This window comes from Erpetoichthys calabaricus, chromosome 3 (genome assembly GCF_900747795.2).
Source record: "Erpetoichthys calabaricus chromosome 3, fErpCal1.3, whole genome shotgun sequence".
In the NCBI taxonomy this organism is placed as follows: domain Eukaryota; kingdom Metazoa; phylum Chordata; class Cladistia; order Polypteriformes; family Polypteridae; genus Erpetoichthys; species Erpetoichthys calabaricus.
Window position 1 is genome coordinate 282589695 of NC_041396.2, and position 24155 is coordinate 282613849.

Below are 24155 nucleotides of genomic sequence, written 5' to 3' on the forward strand. Positions count from 1 at the left end.
AAAGAGGCAAGAAAAATAATTAGGCAGCATCTTGCCTCTCAGCTAGGTCTGGCCACAATGCCTCGTCCACATCACAGGCAATATCTTCCCTTGCCAGACATCGAGGGAAGAAGTGCCTTGAGTGCCTTATCCATCCCTGAATCGCACCCACATCAATTTCATCACATGCCTCTTCCATAGCCTGCACAAGAGGCATGCGCACATAGGGCTGCCGGTCGTATACCTTCCACCGCCATGCCGAAAAGAACTCTTCTATGGGGTTCAGAAATGGTGAGAATGGTGGGAGGTATTGCACAAGAAACAGTGGGTGGTCAGCAAACCAATTTTGGACTGGGGCTGCATGATGAAAGCTCACGTTGTCCCATACTACAACATACCGGGTTCTTGCATGGTCTGCATCATTCATATGCTCTGGTGGAATGAGAATGTTATGGAGTCTGTCCAGAAATGTTAGAATATGGCCTGTGTTGTATGGTCCAAGGTTGGCATGACGGTGGAGGACACCATGCATATTGGAGATGGCAGCGCACATTGTGATGTTCCCACCACGTTGGCCAGGAACATCTATAATGGCTCTGTGGCCAATGACGTTTCTTCCCCTTCTTCTGGTCTTTGCTAGGTTGAAACCAGCCTCATCTATGAAGATGAACTCATGTGGGATTGCATGAGCATCCATTTCCAGTACTCCCTGAAAACAATGAACTAAAATCAGTCAATATGGTGTTATCCAGTACACTGGGAAACAATGTTGCGTGTAATGTGCTGCAGTCAATATTGTACTTACATCCACATATACTCGTCTGAGCTCTTTGTTTCTTTGAGAGTTTCTCTCAAAAGGCACCTTATACAATTGTTTCGGGCTGATTTGGTTTCGCTTGAGAATGCGAGCCAATGTGGACAGACTGACTCGTTGAATGTTGGTGAATATGGTGTTGTCTTGGATGATGTTGCTTTGAATTTCTCTTAATCTGATTTAATTATTCTTCAAGACCAAGTTTACAATGGCAGCTTCCTGTACCCCTGTGAACATTTCGCCCCTTCCTCCACCATGGTTGCGTCTCTCAGTCCTTTACAAAAACAAAAAACAAAAATATAGGGCTTGGACAATGCAGCCTAAAGATTCCCCCACAGTAGAGTAAATTGGACAGGAAACTTGTACAGTTAGTGTATGACATTAGCCATTCATGAAGTACACAGGTGTCACCCAACTGATACACTATGACATGGGGTGTACTACAGTGTGAAAGACTTTTTGGTTGCATACCTGTGCTCCAGTCTAAATGTCCGGATGACAGAGGCGACAGTAAAACAGCTCAAGTTGGGCTGCACTCTACGTCCAGCCTCTTGCATTGTCAGCCCATGGTTGACGACATGATCAACTAAGGTTGTTCTGATTTCATTTGACAGTTGCTGTCTTCTTTGCCCATGACCTCCTATACCAGCTCTACCCCTACCTCTCACTCTTCCTCCCCCTCTCATCCTCACCCTCCCTCTTCCTCTTCCTCTCTCTGCAATGTCTTCCATTGTTCTTGAAAAAAAGGTGCTCACCTGTGGTCTTTTTATAGTGCTTACTTCCTGATTGAAGTGGTAACAATTAACCATTGAGGTGTTTGGCCAGGTGGCACATATATTGGCCAATTAGCTCATGTTCTGTCCTTTTGAATGGCAGTGTGTTGTAATGGCAAACATGTGACTTTATGTCAGATTGTTGTGTCTTATGTAGAGAACCGTGTTCAGTGCATTTAGAAAGTGCCATTTTGAATTGCAAAATGTGTGTAAAGCAGGAAATGTGTTTAGAGTTTTAGAGACTTGAGAAGAGGTTTTGCTCTCTGTGTGTCAGTTTGAATAATTGTGCTATGCATGTCATTTTTGTGTGTTAGCAATTGTGAAAAACTGTAACTTCAGCTTTCTTACAGATGGTGTGATGTTTTCTTCCAGAATTTGCTGGTATTTATTTGAATCCACTCTTCCTTCTACCAATGACATGTTCCCTGTGCCACTGGCTGCAACACAAACCCAAACCCTATTTCATCCACCACCATAGTTAATAGTCAGAGATGTGTTCTTTTCCTGGAATTCGGACCCCTTTTTTCTTCAAACAAACCTTTGCAAATTGTGGCTAAAAAGTTCTATTTTGACTTCATCAGTACACAGGACTTGTTTCCAAAATGCATCAGGCTTGTTTAGATGTTCATTTGAAAACTTCAGGCACGAGATTTTGTGCCTAGGGTGCAGGAAAGGTTTTCTTCTGCTGACTCTACCATGAAAGTCATATTTGCTCAGGTATCACTGCACAGTAGAACTGTGTGCCACCACTCCAGAGTCTGCTAAATCTTACTGAAGATCTTTTGCAGTCAAACAAGGGTTTTTATTTGCCTTTCTAGCAATCCAATGAGAAGTTCTTTCAGAAAGTTATCTTGGTCTTCCAGAACTCAACCAGATCTCCACCATTCCTATTAACTGCCATTTCTTAATAACATTGGAAACAGCTACCTGAAAATGCTTTGCTATCTTCTTGTAGCCGTCTGATTCTTTGTGAGCATTAATTATTTTATTTCTCACAGTGCTAGGCAGCTGCTTAGAGGAGCCCATGGCTGCTGATTGTTGTCACAAAGTTTGAGGAGTCAGAGAATTTAAACAACTTTGCAATTTGCATCTCCTGGGGTTTCCTAATAATGACTGTGGACAGATCATAGTCCTAATGAGCCAATGAAGGTTTGAGACCTCAGATATCTTGAGGTCCCCAAACTTTTGCATGGTGCTCCTTTCCTTTCTTCACTGTACAATTGTACAAAACAAAAACAATACACTAATCTTACCTAAAATGCTGAAAAGAATTGTGTCATCTTTAACTTTATGCCTTTGGTTGATCAGTTCACCTTCTGCTCACTTAACTCTTCACAGTAAAAAACATTTTAAGCACAGGTGACCAAACATTTACATGTCACTGCTTGCCTGTCTGCTGCAAGAGTTGATTTAAACGGCACACCAGGGAAGGAAATAAAAGTTACACCCGGTTTATCTGTTTTAAGAAGAAGCAAAGCAATCGGAGGACTCTTTTTTGTCACCTAAAGCCCATTCGACGTCTCCACTCATTCCATTCACACACCCTTAAAAAGCCACATGAACAAGAAGTTCTCATCATTTATGGCCCAACTCAGGAGATAAACACTTCCACACTATAACAGCCTGTGCTTCACTTTACACAGAAACCATCATCATTAAATGAGGTAGCCCAGGACAATCCCACCCTTTATATGACATTCTGCCTCCTTATTTCCTACACAGATTAGAAAATGAATGGACGGACCTATTAATGCTTACTCCTGTTATTTCCTGATTTGACACTAGGCCATCACAGAGATCTCGGTATTTTCATTCCAGTTGTGATGCATTGAACTTTTGCTTGGTCACATGGTGGATTCTGTAAAAGTCATTTAATAAAAAAACAAAAAAGATGAATAGTTTGATTCAGTAAGTCGCAATACCATAAGCCCTTCTGTCTTTCTCCACTCACTTTTACGTATTACGGTCTTCACTGTGCCTTTCCATCATTAATTATGTCCCAAGAGGGGTGATTATAAAAGGCACATTGCCTCATAGTTCATCCTTCTTAACATCTGAAGTCTCATCTGAGATGCACAATGCATCTCTGTCTTGACAAATTGCAACAGCCAGAATGATAGGAAGGGTTTACTTTGAATGGTGCTCTTTGCAGTCAGTGTCATTGAGGTAGGGGGCACTTTCACATCTGGAGACCACCTTGAAATTAACTATATTAAATGAATGAAATTGAACAAAACATCAGAAATGAGACAAAAGATAGGCTTGAAATTGTTTCCGGGAGAACAAAAATACTAATAACCAAGCATACAGTGGCAAGAAGTAATATTGCCTAGAATGGCAGTGCAACATATACGTAAACACAGGAAAGACAGGCAAAGAACTATACTATACTATACTATACTATACTATACTATACTATACTATACTATACTATACTATACTATGCTAGCTGTGTAAGCCTGTGATGTAAAAAGCCTGGACTCCTAGAAACCATGGATTCTGGCACTTGTACTCCCGAAGCCCTCTCCCTCTCAAGCCTTCACCCTGATCTAACCTGATCTCAGGCTTCTTTTCATCTATTGCAGGTACAGGTTTCTTGATTACGTTCCATGGATTGTCAATGAGAAAACTGGCTGAACAGTTCTCATCTGCATGTGAATGTGATTCAGTCAGTTCCTCCCTTAAACACCCTGGAGAGCCCCTGACCCTGAGGACACTGTTTTTTAATTTAAAAATGAACCCTGCCATGGATCCCTATGTGCTTGATCACATGGTCAAACATCATTTCAATTGTTCACCTATCCATTTTGTAAGCCATGTGATCAATTTGTTGTTCTGCTTAAGCTAAACAGAAAGATTTTTGAAAAGGACTAGAAGAAAAAATTCAGTCTGAGACACAAGACAAGGTAATCACATCTTTCATTGAAACAAAAAGAGCCAAGCTGAAAGCATAGTCAAATGTTTAACAACAACTACAACATTTACTTATACAGCACATTTTCATACAAATGATGTAGCTCAAAGTGCCTTACAAGATGAAAAAAGCAAAATCTAAACATTGGGCAATACTAATTAACAAAGAATAAAGTAAGGTCCGATGGCCAGGGAGGACAGAAAAAAAAAACTCCATAGGGCTGGAGGAAAAAAAAAAAACAATCTGCAGGGGTTCCAAGGCAATGAGACCACCCATCCCACCCTGGGCATTCTACCTAACATAAATGATCTCAATCAGTTCTTAGGTTTTCAGGCTCCACGTCAAAGAATTAGATGATGATGGTCATGTGGACCTCTGGCCTTCAATCCATCAATGTAAGGACTGCATGGTGCCCTAATAAGGAAGTGATGGTGCAGATCGAAAACTGGAAAAAGAGCAGCAGAGAAAGCAGGGGTTAATATGGATTGCAGAGCCATGATAAAAATGATAATTAAATGCATATATAGAACATTAGGGTTACACTAAAATGAAGGTATGAGAAAGCCATGTTAAAATACTGGGTTTTTAATATTTTTTTAAAGTGCTGTATCGTTATTAGCGTGGCGAATTTCTATCGATAAACATTTCCAGATTTTAGGTGCATAACAGCTAGGGTTGCCACCTGTCCTTTAAAATACGGAATCGTCCCGTATTTGAGAATGAAATTGCGCGTCCCGTTTTGAATCAATACGTGTGTGTCCCTTATTTTTTTGTATTAAAAGTGGTAACCCTAATAACAGCAGAAGGTCGCCTCACCTCTTCTTTTAAGTTTAGCTCTTGGAATTATAAGCAGACACTCATTATTGAAGATCTAAGCTTATGATTTGGAGTGTAAGGTGACAGGCATTCTGAAATATAGGATAGAGCAGATTATTTAAGGCTTTGTAAACCATAAGCAGTATTTTAAAGTCAATTCTAAATGGCACAGGTAACCAATGTAGTGACATCAAAACTGGAGAGGGGTGCTCTGATTTTCTTTTCCTAGTTACAATTCTGTCGGCTGAATTCTGCACTTGTTGTAATTGATTTATGTCTTTTTTGGGTGGTCCTGAGAGGAGTGCATTACAGTAATCTAGTCGACAGAAAACAAAAGTATGAACTAATTTTTCAGCATCTTGCAAAGTTATAACAAGTCTAACTTTTGCTATATTTCCTAAGTGAAAAAATGCTGTCCTAGTAATCTGATTAATATGTGATTTATAATTTAGGTCAGAGTCAATAATTAACCCTAAATTCTTTACCTCTGTTTTGACTTTTAAGCCTAATGGATCAAGTTTATTTCTAATACCCTCATTATATCCATTTTTGCAGGTCACTAAGATTTCTGATTTCTCCTTATTTAGTTCAGAAACATATGTAAGACATTGAGTCAATGAACCAAGAGAGTCAGGGTCATCAGGCGCTATTGATAAATACAGCTGTGTGTCATCAGCATAGCTGTGGTAGCTCACGTTATGCCTTGAGATAATCTGACCTAACGAAAGCATGGAGGTCGAAAAGAGCAGTGGACCCAGGATAGATCCTTGTGGAACACCATATATTGTAGAATATCATGTGTCTTTGAAGTATAATTACCACAACTAACAAAGAATTTTCTGCGTGCCAAGTTTAAAAGAAAGAAGTCTTTTAATGCCAGAAAATTATAAAGAAACAATCTACAAGTAGTTCACGGATTTTTTATCCAATCTCGGATAAATTAGAACTAAAAAGGGTGATCCTTAAGTAGTCACATTGATCCTTAAGTAGTCAAATTGATGACATCATTGTAACGTTATACTGGTGAATTGTGGGGAAAATGTTACCTAGGTAACGAACAACACAAACCCACAAAACAGTGGCACCCTTTGTCCAAAGAGAATGGAATCAATAGATAACAATGAAAAATTACGATTTTTTTTAAGTAAAGCCTTGAGGTAAAAAACAAATAGAAGAAATGGATTCCTTGGGACTGAAACCCCCAGAATAGATACCCAAAAGACCAGGGGACTCATGCATAACGTCGTGCGTAGAATTCACACTAAAACATGGCATACGGACAAAAGTGGAAATTTGCGTACACACAAAAAAATCAAGATGCATAAATCTGTGCGTTCGCCAACTTCCATGTTCTTCTGCTACATAAATTCAGCGTGAAATGTAACGCACGTACACACGCCTGCTGTTACTCCCCAACTCCTCCCAGAATTACGCCTCTTTGAATATGCAAATCAATATAAATAGCCCTTAAGCTCAGCGTTCTGTGAAAAGGCAATGGCAAAAGCACGGGGGAAAATAGAAGAATTTCAGCGAATACCAAATGGAGGCAAGGAAAAATATACTATTTGTTGGTTCAAACAGTGGTATAAACAACAAAAGGAAGCTGATCAAGTGACATAGAGTGTCAGAGAAACTCAAAAGCTCAAGTTTACAAAGTTGCATAGTGCCCGAAATAAAAAAGAAGTTGTCATATAGTTGTCGCAGTGAAAAGGCGAGATGTAGCCCACCATCTGAGTGTCATATGAAACCTTAATAGAGTACAGAGAAAAGAAAAAAAATAGGGACACAGTGAGAAAAAAGCTTGAAATGTCAACTTTAATCTCAAAATTTCCACTTTAATCATGTAGTTTATTTTGTCATTAAAGTAGAACATAATAAACTTCATCTTAAAATCATTTAATTTACTAGTTTCTCAAATCCATTAGTAACTAAAGTAGCACGTTAAATGCTTTGTATTGTATGTGTTCTTCTATGTGCTCTATGTGTGTAAATCCCTACGTGCTTCTTAAACTGGCTTTCTCTTTGTCCAACAGTAGAACCCATTACATTCATGATATTACAGCTCTCTGCATAATTAAAATACTGAGATGTATACTTAATATGTTCATGATGATAGGAGTTAAAGCATGTTATTAAACATGGGAACATAGTGGCGCAGTGATAATGACGAGCTGGCGCCCTGTCCAGAGATTGTTCCTGCCTACCACAAGATGCTTGCTGCGCCATGCACGACCTTCGATGAAATAATTCTTTCTCCAAGTAACCAATCTCCACACAATCAGCTCTGTGATAGATATTAAGCCATCTGTAAGCTTAGAATGCCGATTCTTCAAAACTTTTAAGGAACATTGAAATATCTTCATAGTACATGTTTAATTATTCTATCAATCTATCCTTCCAGTGTCGCACCAGCCCCAGCAAGCATACAGCACAAGGCAGGAACAATCCTTGAACGGGGCACCAGATCATTGCTAGCGCTGCACCACAGTGTCCTCACATATTACATTATTAACAACATGAATTCTTTAAATGATGTTAGCATTTTATCTGTATAATGTAATAAACATATTTTGCTGCATTTCATCTTAAAAATAATATCGTCTTCATACATAAATACGCACTTTATAAAGTGGCTATGGTTGTGCAATATTACAACTGTATCGTTGTAAGTTTACAGTGAGGTACAGTGATTGTACTTATAAGTACAAACAGTTCTACAAGGAGCACTTGATGGACTGATTGAGTGTGTTTATAGATCTTGGGATGAAACTGTTTCTGAACCGCGAGGTCCATACAGAAAAGGCTCTGAAGCGTTTGTCGTATGAGAGCAGTTCAAATAGACAGCATGGCTGAGGCAGCGTGTGCTTGATGCTATATCCCGATCAGCTGCTGTAGAGCTGTGATTCCACACTCAGATAGAGTGGGATACATACTCTGAGCGGTGCATTGAGAGGAACAATACTAAAGCAGCTATGGTATTTGGAATAGTTTGGCCATTGTTTGGACCATTATATTGTTACAGGTTAATTACAATCAGATGCCTTAAACTAATAAACAATATGCGGTTAATTTCAGTGTCACGAAAGTGGATCTAAAAAAGAAAGGGAAACCACACTGGAACAAAAGCACTGCTTTGACGCTGTATGCCGCTAGTTTGCAAAACCGAGCTGAGAACTAGCATACGCCGAGCATTTAGCTGGCGTGAAAATGTGCGTGACTTTATGCCAAGTTTAGGTTTTATACATCGTGATGTGAGCGTGGAAACGGGCTTACGCAACATTTTTGAGCGTGCGCACCGTTTATATATGAGGCCCTAGATCACTTTACAAAAGTGCACATAAAAAATTAAAGACTAATCCAATCAAAACATTTGGGGGTGCCTTATGAGCCGATGCTTATCCCAGCAGGATTGGGTATAATTAGGGTATCACAGGAGGGACACAGAGGGACACAGCCAATCTAGAGTCTCCATTGGATGTAACATGGGCGTCTTTAAGATATAGGTAGAAAGTTCACACCAACACGGAAAGAACATAAGAAACTCCTTGCACACAAGCCACCAAAGCTTAATATTGGACCTTGGACTAACCACTACATCTCCCCAGGTTAAGTGTAATATGTAATAATAAGTAAATTGTATAATTTTTCTGGAAGAGTTCAGTTTGAGGGAGTACCTGTTGTTATGTGTGAAGCAGCCGGGGAGCAAAAATGCCAAATTAGCAAGGAAAAAGAATAAAAAAAAGCTGCTTGATGAACCTCCATAGTTTAGTTGTGCATGTTCTCAATTCATTATGCATTGTTTTGATGAGGACAAGTCATAACACAGAATATTGCAGTTCCGCCTGCCTGTGGAAATTAGGCTGTCACCCAAGCAGATGGTTTTAAAAGGTTCTTTATTTGCCTTTCTTAGAAAAAAAAACACAAAATTCTTTCAGCTGTTTCCAGTTGGCTATTATTTATACATGTACGGATTCAGAAAATGAAATGCATTTTTCGTGGTTCACGGAGTGTAACCTCTGTGATGTTTCAAAACCTTACTTTAGATCTTCGTGCATTTGTATTTTTCTTTTAAATAGAACAAAATAACATTGAGAAGGTGTAGTTCCTGCCTTGCACAAACTACTGCTTAGATAGGCATCAGCTGCTTGAAACTCTGACCTGAATGATCAGTGGTTATAAAATTAATGAATGGATGGACTAATGAATAAAGAACTGCATGTTCTACATGTGTGGTCCAGCACATAGTGAAGCATTGACCCTATAGGAAAAATGTGTTAAGTTCTGGTCGGATGATGGCTCAGTGAGGGGAAGATGGAGTTGGGTACTGTAGATGAGACTACCCCATCGAGGTTAGGTAATGATCATTCCACATGTTCACATACAGAAACATGATTCTAACGTAATTTCCTCTCTATTCAAGTTTAATTGTTTTTTAGGTGCTTTGCCAAAACGGCAGCAGGGCATTAGAGACAATCACCACACTTACTGAGAATTCCTCATTCTTGGGGAACAATTACAAGTCTTGGTCCCCATCACAAATGAGAATGGAGTTCAATGGCTTACCCACAACTCTTGTTGCTGATAGACACACAATGATCTGTTAAGTGTAGGAGGCATAAACTCCTGGTCATCTAAGAGCATCACCGGCCTGTTGTTGCTCAATGTCACATTCCACTGCTGTCCCTCTCAGGATATACAGTATTTTGTGCTGTGCGTGAACTTGAACAGGCACAGTTACAGAACATGATATGGGTTACACTTTTGTAATAACAGACAAGCAAATTCCATTCCTGCAGATAGCAAGGATTTATTGTACTTATTAGTTTAAGTGGCACCTTATAGTACTAATTAAAGCTAGTATTAAACTTTATACTTTTAATATTTATAATAAAAAATGGTAGGAAACATTCAACTTGATGACCCAAACAAATGATCTGTATTATTTAAATCTGGACCATAAAATACAGTACAAGACATACAGCAATAGACTCATGAAAAGGGACATTACAGTAAAATACTCTAAATATATGTATAGGATACATAAAGTTTAAGTTGTGAACTCAGAATACTGCGCCAAAAATAGTGAAAAGTGAGATCAGAGACCATGCAACATAAATAGCAAGACATGAGCTCAAAATCCAGGAGTAGGGACCCATTGTTTCAATGGGAAAGTTTCTTCCTCATGGCATTAAACAAAAGGACTAAGCAAATTGAGTGTACTTTTAAAACAATAAGCAGAAAACTAACAATATTATTAATTATAACAGAATACTAAGCAATGGATCAATGGGAAATAAAACAAACCATTTTTTTACTTCACAAAGTAGGAACTGAATATATGTATTGTAAAAAGGATTGCCTTGGGTTTTGGGACTTGTTGGGGTGGGTTGGTGCCATAGAGGAACCCAGCAAAATAGAAGGACTTGGGCATGTGTTCCCCTGTGACACAGTAACTTTTTCCTGCTCTTCTCTCCAAAGTAGCCAAGGATTTGAAATTTGAGGTGAGAATCATGTCTGGGGTGTCCAACTGAGCCTGATTGTCTGTCAGCAGCTCTCAGGTTTAACATTAAGACGCCTCTGTAACTCAGACAGGCGAGTCTGAAGTCACAGAGATAACGTACAAATCCCCCACAGGAACCTCCCAAGATATACATATATTGTTGTATAAATTAGACTTCCATTACAGTAATCCCTCGCTATATCGCGCTTCGCCTTTCGCGGCTTCACTCCATCGCGGATTTTATATGTAAGCATATTTAAATATATATCGCGGATTTTTCGCTGCTTCGCGGGTTTCTGCGGACAATGGGTCTTTTAATTTCTGGTGCATGCTTCCTCATATGGTTTGCCTAGTTGATATAATACAAGGGACGCTTTTGGCAGATGGCTGAGAAGCTACCCAGCTTACTTTTCTCTTTCTCTTGCGCTGACTTTCTCTGATCCTGACGTAGGGGGATTGAGCAGGGGGGCTGTTCGCACACCTAGACGATACGGACGCTAGTCTAAAAATGCTGAATAATTATCTTCATGTTGCTATCTTTTGTGCAGCTGCACGGTGCTTCGCATACTTAAAAGCTCGAAGGGCACGTATTGATTTTTGCTTGAAAAACAAACTCTGTCTCTCTCTCTCTCTCTCTCTCTTTGTCTGCTCCTGACGGAGGGGGTGTGAGCTGCAGCCTTCAACAGCTTTGTGCCGCGGCGCTTCGCATACTTAAGCCAAACAGCCCTATTGATTTGTTTGCCAGAGATTGTTTTCTCTATCTATGTGACATTCTGTGCTCCTGACACGCACTCCTTTGAAGAGGAAGATATGTTTGCATTCTTTTAATTGTGAGACGGAACTGTCATCTCTGTCTTGTCATGGAGCACAGTTTAAACTTTTGAAAAAGAGACAAATGTTTGTTTGCAGTGTTTGAATAACGTTCCTGTCTCTCTACAACCTCCTGTGTTTCTGAGCAAATCTGTGACCCAAGCATGACAATATAAAAATAACCATATAAACATATGGTTTCTACTTCGCGGATTTTCTTATTTCGCGGGTGGCTCTGGAATGCAACCCCCGCGATGGAGGAGGGATTACTGTATTATTATTTCACTTTCAAATGAAATAAAAAAAAATTAAGGGAACACTTAATCATCACAGTATAACTCCAAGTCAGTTAAGCTTTAGTGATATCAGTCTGTCCAGTTTTTTAGCAGTATCTATCTATCTATCTATCTATCTATCTATCTATCTATCTATCTATCTATCTATCTATCTATCTATCTATCTATCTATCTATCTATCTATCTATCTATCTATCTATCTATCTATCTATCTATCTATCTATCTATCTATCTATCTATCTAGCGCTATATAAATGCAAAGAAATATTATTATTTTCTATCTATCTATCTATTGGCCTCCAGGGTGCACTTAGTTCCCCAAACACCTATCACACAGAGGCTCGGATACAAGTGTAAAAGTACAAAGAGCTTTTATTGTGGGAACTCTTCTCAGGCAAGCATTCCCACGCCACAACCACAATACAGATAAAAGCACAAGCACACAGCAATGCTTTTCTTTCCTCTTTCTTCTCTCTCTCTCTTTCTGTCAATGCCTCCACTCCTCCATGCAAGCATTGCCCACCTTCCTCCCAACTCTGGCTCCATGAGCAGTGGCGGGCTTTTATGTAAAACCTGTACTTCCAGTGTCCAGGAGCACTTCTGGCTTAGGCTGGAGTCTGATAAGGTATTACTTGTTAGTCCCCACAGCACCCCCTGGCAGTGTCCACGGAACCCAATAGGGTGGAGTCCAAGAATTCCAGTTCCCATAATGCACTGTGGGAAACTATGGCACTGGAGGTGCTGCTATGTGGTGGTCCAGGGGAGATGATGTCCTGTCCTGCATATGCAATCTACCCTGGTCTGTTTCAACTTAGGGTGTCCCGGCCATCCCTCACAATATATATATATATATATACATTTCTATATAATGCATCTAGACAGGAAACAAAATTTACAGCTGAAAATGCAAATATTCATAAACAAAACAGATTAAATTCAAAAATGAAATTTTGATATAACACAGCAGACTACTTATACATAAAAATAATGGCTTGCATTAAATTAATACAAAGAAGCATAATATAGCAAAGTAAAAAAATTAAGTGCACTTTGTACCTTTGTACTAAATATATATATATATATATATATATATATATATATATATATATATATTTGCAGCTGGAATTCCACGAAGGGAGAAAAAATGAATCACGTATCATAAAGTACTTTTTATTCATTTTTTCTCCCTTCGTGGATGTCCAGCTGGAAATATGCAAACCGTTTCACAGACCTTCTCTTCCATCCATACAACCTTCGGGCAAGAAGCCCCCCAATGTATTAGACGATGGGAAACTTCGGCAATCCGTCAAGCGCACAGCTATGAAAAACTCTTTTTCCTCCATAGTTGCATCAGGCACGATGTAACTCCGAAATGCTTAACTTAAGAAGAACATGTACATAATAAATAAACTATACAAACCACCCCCCCCCCCCCCCCCCCCCGCCTTGATCATACGGACTTAGTCACCCCCCCCACCCCACTTAATGTGTTGCTATATATTGCCTTTGATTCTTGTAAGTTTAAGCATTATCCTCTGATGAAGACCCCTGATAGGGGTTGAAAGCTCAGGAATAAAAAGTACTTTATGATACGTGTTTCATTTTTTCTCCCTTCGTGGATTTCCAGCTGCAAATATGCAAACCGTATCACAGACCTTCTCTTCCATATATATATATAGTCACTTGCTACATATCACAATATCACAATAACGATAACATACTAATAGCAACAAGCACTTTAAACAGTTTCCATCCATCCATTTTTTAATCTGCTAATCCACTCCAGTGTTACAGCCAGCCAGTGCCTATCCTGGCATCACCTGTGAAGGTTAGGAGCCGACACTATGCAGGGCGCCAGCCCACCACAGAACACAATGACATGCACATGCACACAGACTCTTATGGGGCCAATTTAGAGTTACCAATTAACCTAATCAGGGCGTGGGAAGAAAGTCCAAGCAAACACGAAGAAAACACACAAACCCTACACAGGATGAAAACAAAACACTGGAGCTATGACTCAGCAAGTAAACCTCTGTACCACCTATTAAAAATGATTATTTAAATATTATTAAATATTCTGACACATATTATTGTTGAATTAGGATTAAAAACATGAAGAGCCATCTTAGCTTCTCAACTATGTGCAATTGGGTTGTAAAATTAATTGTACTGAATATAATAGTGATAATCCAACCCAGCCTTCATCCATTGAGCCTGCTTTTTTGTCACAGTTTCACAGGCAGCTGAAGATTATGCTAAGAACACACTTATGAATGCACCCACACTTAATCACCCCCACTGCGGTGCCAGTCAACATCCTAGCATATTTATGGGATGTGGGAGGAAACCCCCTGTGAGCACTGGGAGGGCACACAGACTGCATAGAGAGTGCATTGTGACTTGGACAGAAAATACTGTTTTGGTGCAACATTATTACCTGCTGAATCACCTTACTGTCCCTAATAATAATAATAATGTAGTGTGGTACGAGCTTCGTGCACAAACCCAGTGCCGCAGCACCAATCACCCCAATAGTCCAGGCCAATACACAATGCCTTCTCACTCTTCAGGCCACCTCATTCCTCTCCCAGACATCGTCCTCTTCCAGCCAACTCCAGCCCTGAATGAGGGGAGGCAGCCCCTTTTATTGTCCCCCGGATGTGCTCCAGGTGTGTTCTGACAATCTTCCACCGACACGCCCCAGTGTGGTAGAAGTGCCGGCTGTATCCCTGGAAGCACTCCGGGTGTCCCTGCTCCTCTTCCTCCCAGCACTTCCTGGTGTGGCGGAAGTGCTGAGGTCCAGGGCTCTCCAGGCATTGCAGCGCCCCCTGGCGGTGACCACGGGCCCCTACGGGGTTGAGCTTCAAAGCTCTGTACCTGTGGCCCCCACAGCAACCAGGGCGGTCACCCCTCGTGGTCTGGAGGAAGCATGAGCCCTCCTCCAGTCCCCTTGGGCATCCCGGCTGGGTACTACCCCAGCCGCGTGCCACAGTAGCTTTACAATTATATTTTTAAGGTTTATCAAGCTACATTTGATTATGAAATTTGCACTATTAAAGGATCAATCATCACTATACATTTATTTCTGAAGCATATTTCATATCCTAAAGCAGTTCAAAGTTCTCTACAAAAATTACAGTATACTGTACCTTAATAATAATAGCAATAATATTAATCGTATTAGTAGCAATAGTATTATGTGGTTATTACAGTTGTGACCAAAAGGTTTTGAGTAAAGGTGAACAACACCACAGGTTTTTGATAATTCAGTAAATTGCAATGCTGCTCGTAATACCTCCAAGTGTAACACCAACTCCCAGTGGCTGCACTGGGCAGTATGAAACAAGGAAGATCTTTCATTAACTTTACATAAACAGCATGGAATAACATACATGTCAGAATTTGTAGAGCACAGATCAAGACAGACATTGCACAACAATTTTGTTATACACGAGAATCCAGTGTCAGCCTTCAGTGTCAGGGCACATTTCTGAGCAACTTTCTCTCAACAGCATTTACATAATGTGCACAGCATAATGTAACCGGCATAGTCTTAGACACATCCATCAATCCATTTTCCCAACCCACTACCCACTTATCCAGGGTTCATAGCATAAAATTTGCAGCATTAAATTAACTCACAGAAGTCCTTAAATTAAACATGCATAGTAGAGTTCTGAGGTTCTATCTACAATCTCGGATAACCTGGAAGTGCGTGGCACCAATCTTTATACAGTCACATTGATAAAGTGCACATTCCCGGTCATCACTAGATAGAGATATCATAGAAACATATAGACAGAAATGTGTTGCCGGAAGACAGAATCAATCGTCATGATTATTAATTACCCTTTGAAAGTGAAAACAAAGGTCACCATCATGGTCTGCATATTAAAAACTCCACACAGTAACCACACTTGCCAAGCAAAATGCATAAAACATCATGAAAACGTTTTAAAGAAGATCAGATCATAAGAAAAATAGTATGTGCATGTGAAAAATTGTAAGATTTTTTAATGCTGCTTTTTGTTGGAGTTTTTGGATTTTTAAATTATTTCTCAGTTTAAGGATTCTGATTTTTATGTGTGTGTGTGTTAGGGGTGGTGGTGGTGGTATTGTATTGGGACTGCTGTGGATTGACTTTTAGGCAATATTTTGTTCCTCTTTTTGCTCTTTGTAGCCTTTTGTTTTTATTTTGCTGTTTTTTTTTAAATAAATCCTTCCTTCATAATATTTTTTATTTTGTCTTTTTATTACAAGCCAAGGGTTTATGGTCATCCCTTCTCTTGTCATTTATTGGGTTACAGTTATGTGTGTTTTATGTTTTATTGTTGTTTTGTTAATTTTGAATGACTATTTCTTAGGTCTTCTATTCTTATATTATTTTTGTTGCTTTAATATTTGATGTTATAATTAGGTACTGTCCCTTTAAATCGAGGTCTATTCCTGTTTTTTCTCGGTGGAACCTTAAGAGGTAGAACCACCCTGACATTGCCACTCCTGAGGCTATTTAAAATGAGTGAAAATGCCCAAGTGAGGGAATCATTTGTTGTTGAGTTTTGTAAACATCGCTTTTGCTGCATAGCTTTTTTCACTTGATTTCTCTGATTGTGCTTTAGAGACTCATTTGGAGACTAATTAAAAACATTTATGGTACGTAGAGTGCCTAGTGGGGTCTCTTGGCTTTGATCGGCTACGAGTTGGGGTGGAGTGGTGGCTCTGAGGCTAAGGATCTGTGCTGGTATCCATAAGGTTGCCGGTTCGAATCCCTGTCGCTGCCAAAAGAGATCCTACTCCGCTGGGCCCTTGAGCAAGACCCTTAACCTGTAATTGCTCCAGGGGTGCTGTACAATGGCTGACCCTGCACTCTGACCCCAAGGGGTGTGTGAAAACTAACAAATTCCTAATATAAGAAATTGTATAAGGTGAAATAAAGAACAAAAAAAAAGTTTATGTTGTTTTCTGCAGGTTATCTGGTTTTTTTTTTCTGCCCTCCCGGCCATCTGACCTCAACATTGTACTCATCTTTAGAGATTTAAGAACCAATTTTATAATCAAAGACTTCACTTTCTATTAATTATATATCTACTTTATATAAATGTGTATTATGCATTTTTGTATATTTTTTATTCACTTTAATTCTAAATCAAATTTTTATTTGTTTTTCTTTGGTTGTAGCTATTTCATTGACATCTTGTAAAGTTTTTTGAGCTACATCGTTTGTATGCAAATATGCCATAGAAATAAATTTTATTGTTATTTGCTGTGGATTTCCTCTTAGGCAGCTCCTTTGTGCTTATGTTTGCTCCGTTGAGCTTTTGTGGCTTATTTTCAATTTTTTTTATGTCAATAAATCTTTGATTAAGAAAGATTTTGTTCCCCTTTTTGTTCACAAGCTGAAGGTTTATGGTTGCCCTTCTCAATTTAGAGCATGCACTTTATTTTTTGTAATATTTATAGTTGTTTTGCCATCTCCCCAGTTTTTAAGTCATCTGGGGCCTCATGTATAAATGGTGCGTATGCACAGAAATGTTGTGTATGAACGTTTCCACGCTCAAATCGTATAAAACCTAAACTTGGCATAAAACCACGCACATTTCCACGGTACCTCATACCTTGTCGTACGCAATTTTTCTGCTCGGTTTTGCAGACTGGCGGCACCCAGCGTCAAAGCAGTGCTACTGTTCCTGTGTGGTCACCCTTTCTTTCTTAGCTCCACATTCCTGACGCGGCTTTATAAATACACTGAAACTAACTGCATATTGTTTATTAGTGTAATGCATCTGATTGTAATTAACCTGCAGCAATATAATGGTCCAGGGAATAGCCATAGTATTCCAAATACCATAACTGCTTTAGCGTTGTAACTCTCACTGCATCTTCTTCTTCTTTCAGCTGCTCCCATTAAGGGTTGCCACAGCGGATCATCTTTTTCCATATTACTCTCACTGCACCACTCAGAGTATTTATATCACTGTATCTGAGTGGGGAATCACACCAGTAGCTGATCGAAAAGAGAATTATCGGTATACAGCATGAAGCAGATGCTGACTCAGCCACGGCAAAACGCTTCAGAGACTTCCCAGTACGGACTTCGCGGTTTAGAAAAGGTTTCATCCCAAGAACTATAAATGCACTCAATCAGTCCATCAAGTGCTCCTTGTAGAACTGTTTACTTATAAGTACAATTATCTCACTGTAAACTTGCACTACAGTTATAATATTGCACAACCTGTGCCACTTTATAAAGCGAGTATTTACATATGATGATGATATCATTTTTAAGATGAAATGCAGCAAAATATGTTGATTATATTATACAGATAAAACTTTAACTTCATTTAAATAATCTGTATTGTTAATAATTAAAGATGTGAGGACACGGTGCCGCAGCGCTAGCTAGTTCATGGATTGTTCCTGTATTGCGTTGTATTCTTGCGCTGACGCAACACTGGAAAGATAGACGGATAGAATAATTAAACATGTACTACGAAGATGTTTCAATGTTCCTTAAAAGTTTTGAAGAATCGGCGTTCTAAGCTTACAAATGGCTTCACGTCTATTACATAGCTGATTGTGTGGCGATTGGGTATTTGGAGAAAGAAAAGTAAGGACAGGAATTGGAGGTTAGTACGTTTGAAAGAGACAGTACTGCTGTGATAAATTATGTCATTGAAGGTCACGCATGGTGCAGCAAGCCTCTTGCGTGAGATATGAACAATCACTGCGCCACCGTGTTCCCATGTTTAATAACATGCTTTCATTCCTATCATCATGAAAAAGATATCACATATACATCTCAGTATTTTAATTATTCATAGAGCTGTAATATCACAAATGTAATGGATTCTGTGTCCTGTCGGAGAAAGAGAAAGCCCATTTAAGAAGCAGGTAGTGATTCACACACAGAGCACAAAGAAGATCAAATACAGAACAAAGCATTTAACGTCCTACTTTAGTTACAATGGGATTTGAGAAACTAGTAAATTAAACGATTTTAAGATGAAGTTTATTATGTTCTACTTTAATGGCAAAATAAACTACATGATTAAAGTGGAAATTTCGAGATTAAAGTTGACATTTTGTGCTTTTTTCCCACTGTGTGCCTATTTTTTTGTCCGTACCCTAATAAGCTTTCATATGACACTCAGACGGTGGGCTACGACTTGCCTTTTCACTGTGACTTTGATATGTGATTTCTTTTTTATTTCGGGCACTGTGCGACTTTGTGAACTTGAGCTTTCGAGTTTCTCCGACACTCTGTTACTTGATCAACTTCCTTTTGTTGATTATACTACTGTTTAAACCAACAAATAGTACGTTTTTCTTTTGCCTCCACTTGGTATTCGCTGAAATTCTTATATTTTCCCCCATGCTTTTCCCATTGTCTTTTCTCAGAAGGCTATTTATATTGATTTGCATATTCAAAGAGGCGTAATTCTGGGAGGAGTTGGGGCGGGACAGAAGGCGCGTGCACGTGCGTTACTTTTCACGCTGATCGGGATTTATGTAGTGGAAGAACGTGAATGTTTGCGTACGTACAGATTCCTGCATCTGGATTTTTCTGTGCGTACGAACATTCCCGCTTTTGTGCTTACGCCATGTTATAGTGTGAGTTCTACGCACGGCGTTATACATGAGGCCCCAGGTGCCTTAGAAGCCTGACAGAAGTCCTTGTCCTGGGCAGGCCCGGTAAATTCTTGCCTGCTTCCTAGCTTGTTTTGGATGCTTCACCTATTTTGATTTGGAGGAAACTCCATTTCCTGATACCTCTTCTGGACCTTTGGTGATGTTTTGGTGAAATATACATTTATTTTTCCAGCTCCCCAGTTTCGGGCCTACTTGGGCTGAAGCCAACAGGTATTATTTGGGACCTAGCTGGGTTGGGGTTAGGCTCACTGAAAATATCAGTGAAAATCCTGGCCTGCTTGATTAATACCTTTTAGAGGTCTTGCACTTATTTTGTGTTGGAGGAAGCTCCGTTTTACAATATCTAGTTTCAAATGGCCATAGTTCAACTGTTAATTAATGGATTCATATTGCTATACTGTGTTTTATGTTAATCCGTTTCAAAGCTTTGTTTTCATGTCTGTTTAAATAAGTCATTGTCTTTACACGTCATTAATATGTAATGTAGCCAGTCATTTTCTAACCACGGTCGAGGTGGGTCCTGGAGCCACCACAGCCAGCCTAGGGCACAAGGCAGGAACAAACCTTGAACAGGTCACCAGTTCATTGCAGGCCAAACACACACACACACCAAGGACACACTGGGCCCAAGTTAGTATCGCCAATCTACCTAACTTGTAAGTCTTTGGACTGAGGGGGGAAACTGAAGTACCCAGAGAAAACCCACGCAAACACAGGGAGAACATGCAAACTCAACGCAAACCCTGGTCTCCTTACTGCAAAGCAGCAGTGCTACCACCATGCTGCCCTATTATGCAATTAGTAATTATAAAGTTTTTATTTGTATTTGTCACAGATTCAGATTCAGGTACTGCATTCTTCCTATCACACCCCAAAGACAAGCTCATTGGTTTGATTGGTGACTTTAAATTCCCCTCATTGAATAAACTTCAGGGTGAGGGAGAAAGTGGGCTGTGTGATGAAATGCTGCTTCAACCACATTTGATCCCTCCCTTATGCCCAATACTGCCAGAATAGGTTCCAGCAAGCTGTGACCCTGAACTGAAATAAATTAGATTAGAAAAACTGATGCATGGATTATTGAGAAATTCATTTACAGAGTGACATAGGATTGCTTTCAAGAATGGTTGACAGCCATATGAGCTGATGTGGGTAGTCCAACGAGAAAGATACATCAGCAACACCAGCCTCCAAAGGCCATCATCAATTCTCCACCCTCATTAATCGAACACTGTTCAGCCTAATTAGGCACTTAAATGCACACATTTGTTAACTGACAAAAGGAGCCATGGCTGCCTCCCCTCCTTACTCACCTCACTGCATTGCACACCAGCCTCTCTTTCTGTGCTTTGCCAAGCTTATCTTGTTTTGTGCGGTGCATATAAATCCATTGATCAAGTCTGCATCACATTCTCCTCCCCACACTCACTGTATACATAATGTTCAAGATAAAAAAAGCCTCACATAATCTCAGTAACTCATTGTAGGAGATGCCCTTCTGGCTGCATATGACACACCTGCCAGTCTGCAGGTACAAAGTGTCTAGCAGTGGGTGAGCACTCCGGTTTATGGAAGTGCAGGCTCTAAGCATATAAACATTTACATTATGCTGAATTATGTTTCTGACCTTTACAAGTCAGAGAGAGAAAGGATTTCTTTTTTACCTAATATAAGCCTTTCTTTTAATATTTAAACTTTTCAGTATCTCAGTGGTGATTTGATTTCTTCCTGTGCAGGTGCATCCATCTTTTCACTGAATTTGCTTTTTCCAGTTTTAGGGATGGCATTCCCATTAAGGCATCCAGATTTTTATTACTGCACAGCTTTTTCATCATTTTCATCACTGTATGTAATGCAAAAGACAGGAGTAAGGATTAGAATGAGAACTTAGAGATGTGATCACCTAACTAAAATTATTATGATTTTCATTTGTTTCCATAAAGTTTGGAATCCATTTCAAAATCTTGTTTATAACACACAAAGCTTTAAAAGGCATTACACCGTTTTACATTGGTGAGCTCCTTAGCACCTTGAGAATGCAAAACACGAGATCTATCTATCTATCTATCTATCTATCTATCTATCTATCTATCTATCTATCTATCTATCTATCTATCTATCTATCTATCTATCTATCTATCTATCTATCTATCTATCTATCTATCTATCTATCTATCTATCTATCTATCTATCTATCTATCTATCTATCTGTTACACAGTGCCTTTCATATCTATCTATTTGTCTTTCTGTCTTTAAAATGCTTGTTTATAGTAGACTAAAAAAATAATTTTCTTAATATTAAATGACAAATTAGCTTGAAGAATTTCAAGACATATGGAGAATTAATGATGTTTTATGCTCTGTTGAAGATAAATATTTGTACTTCCAATCATAAAATTTTATGGAAAAATTGATTCCATGCAAAAAGTTACAGGTTGTCTTTTATATAATTGTGAATAAAGGTTTGTTTATAAAATTTACAGGAGATTGATTTTCAAGGGAATGGGTAATTCTGCTAATTTCTCAGATCATGCTAAAGGGGAAGTGATCAAGCAATTCTGACTTAAAAGACGTATCCATACATCAATTTATTTTCTAACCATTTTATTTAGTTAAGATTTGCAGGGTCGTGCCAGGGCTGGTCTTGGTATCATTGAGCAGAAATTTGAAAGTCGTGGATGCAGAAGATTAAGGATAGATTGAAAAACAGAAGACTATGAAATATTTTGCAATTTATTTTTAAAATTTTACCTTACTAGTTAATAAAGAGGTTTTTCTATTGTGGTGAATGAAAATTCCTGTAAATGTTTAAATCTGTTCAGAAATGCGCTTACTTTGGCACATTTATTTCATTACCTGAAAGCAGATAAAGTAAACATTGTGGATTTAAAGTCCAATACTGCATTTATTAGTCAGCATTTCATCAACTTATCCATTGGCGTACCTTTCTTATGTATCCATTATGTTTGCAGCACACTATTTAATTCACTTCAGTTTATTTTTTATAGTGCCCCTCAATGAGTACAACTCAGAGAGCTTGAACAAATTCCCAGCTATAACACAAAGACAGACATAGTTAAATCATACATCACTTACATACATGAACACATAAATTAGGATGATCACATCGTAAAACAGAACAATTTTAATTAGATTAACATAAACATTTTAGTTGAAATATGGTCAGTTGATAATGGAGGAGAGGAAAACAAAACCTCAGGATAAAATAAACCTTTGGGAATTCACAGTCGGTTATAATGCAAGGTCAAAAATTACAAAGCAACATAGGTGCAGTAGGAAATATGTAGCAGTATGGTTAAGACTCTGAAAAAATGCAATCATTTTTTATGGTTCGTCAGTAACACTTTAGGTACTGGAAAAATGCATCTTCATTCACTGTTATGTTACAAGACCTTAACCAACACTTCTTTGGGTCTTCATTTGTAAAGAGTCTGCTTATATCCAAGCACAATCAGTGCTAAATGACCATAGGTGACAACAAAGTTATTGAAGTTGGTGCACAAGAGTAAACTAGAGGCGGGGCCAGAACACCTTGAAGGTGTGGCCAAAGGCAGAGTGATATTCAGTCTTTCAAAGCCATGGACCCAACAGGAGCCTGACGATGACTCCAGGACAACAGGATGACTGAGTTTTTAGCAAATTCTTTAGATCACAGAACTTTCTGGAGTGGATGCTTGTTCTCATAGTACAGAAGATACCATACAGGGGCAGCTGGGCAACAGACAACTCGGTGAAAAGACAACTCGGCAACAGACAACTCGGCAAAAAGACAACTCAGTGAAAAACAACTCGGCGAAAAGACAACTTGGCGAAAGACAACTCAGTGAAAAAACAACACGGTGAAAAGACAAATATCGTTATCATACGATTACAATCAATACAAGTTAAATAAAGGATTAGCAATTTTGGTTGCAGAAGATAGTGTAAGATAGAGTTTGTTCCATCTGCAGAATAAAGTTTGTTTGTCAATTATATAAATTTATTTTCACCATTTTAAATCACATTGTCATTTAAATATAATTTAAAAATCTCTTTGAATCTAACTATAACCGAACTGGTAAAGGATGTCGCCAAGTTATATTTCGTCAAGTTGTATTTTTGCCAAATTGTCTTTCACAGAGTTGTCTTTTCACCGGGTTGTCTTTCACAGAGTTGTCTTTTCGCAGAGTTGACTGTCACCCAGTTGCCACTACAATACAATACAATACAGTTTATTTTTGTATAGCCCAAAATCACACAGGAAGTGCCGCAATGGGCTTTAACAGGCCCTGCCTCTTGACAGCCCCCCAGCCTTGACTCTCTAAGAAGACAAGGAAAAACTCCCAAAAAAAACTAGTAGGGAAAAATGGAAGAAACCTTGGGAAAGGCAGTTCAAAGAGAGACCCCTTTCCAGGTAGATTGGGCATGCAGTGGGTGTCAAAAGAAGGGGGTCAATACAATACAATACAGTACAGTACACAGAACAATTTCTCAATATAGTAAGAAATAAAAAATATAAATTTTAGAAGTACAGAGCAGAAGAACCAGAAGATACATTGGTTATAGTAGTAAATGATTTCTGAGGCCACACATCTTTTT

The 24155-nt window shown here is 39.0% G+C and overlaps 1 protein-coding gene across 1 annotated transcript in view; it reads left to right on the forward strand.

Annotated features, from left to right (window-relative positions):
* fgf11a (fibroblast growth factor 11a) overlaps nt 1–24155 on the forward strand; it is a 407707-nt gene that overhangs the window by 226805 nt on the left and 156747 nt on the right. The gene's annotated exons all lie outside the window — the stretch shown is intronic.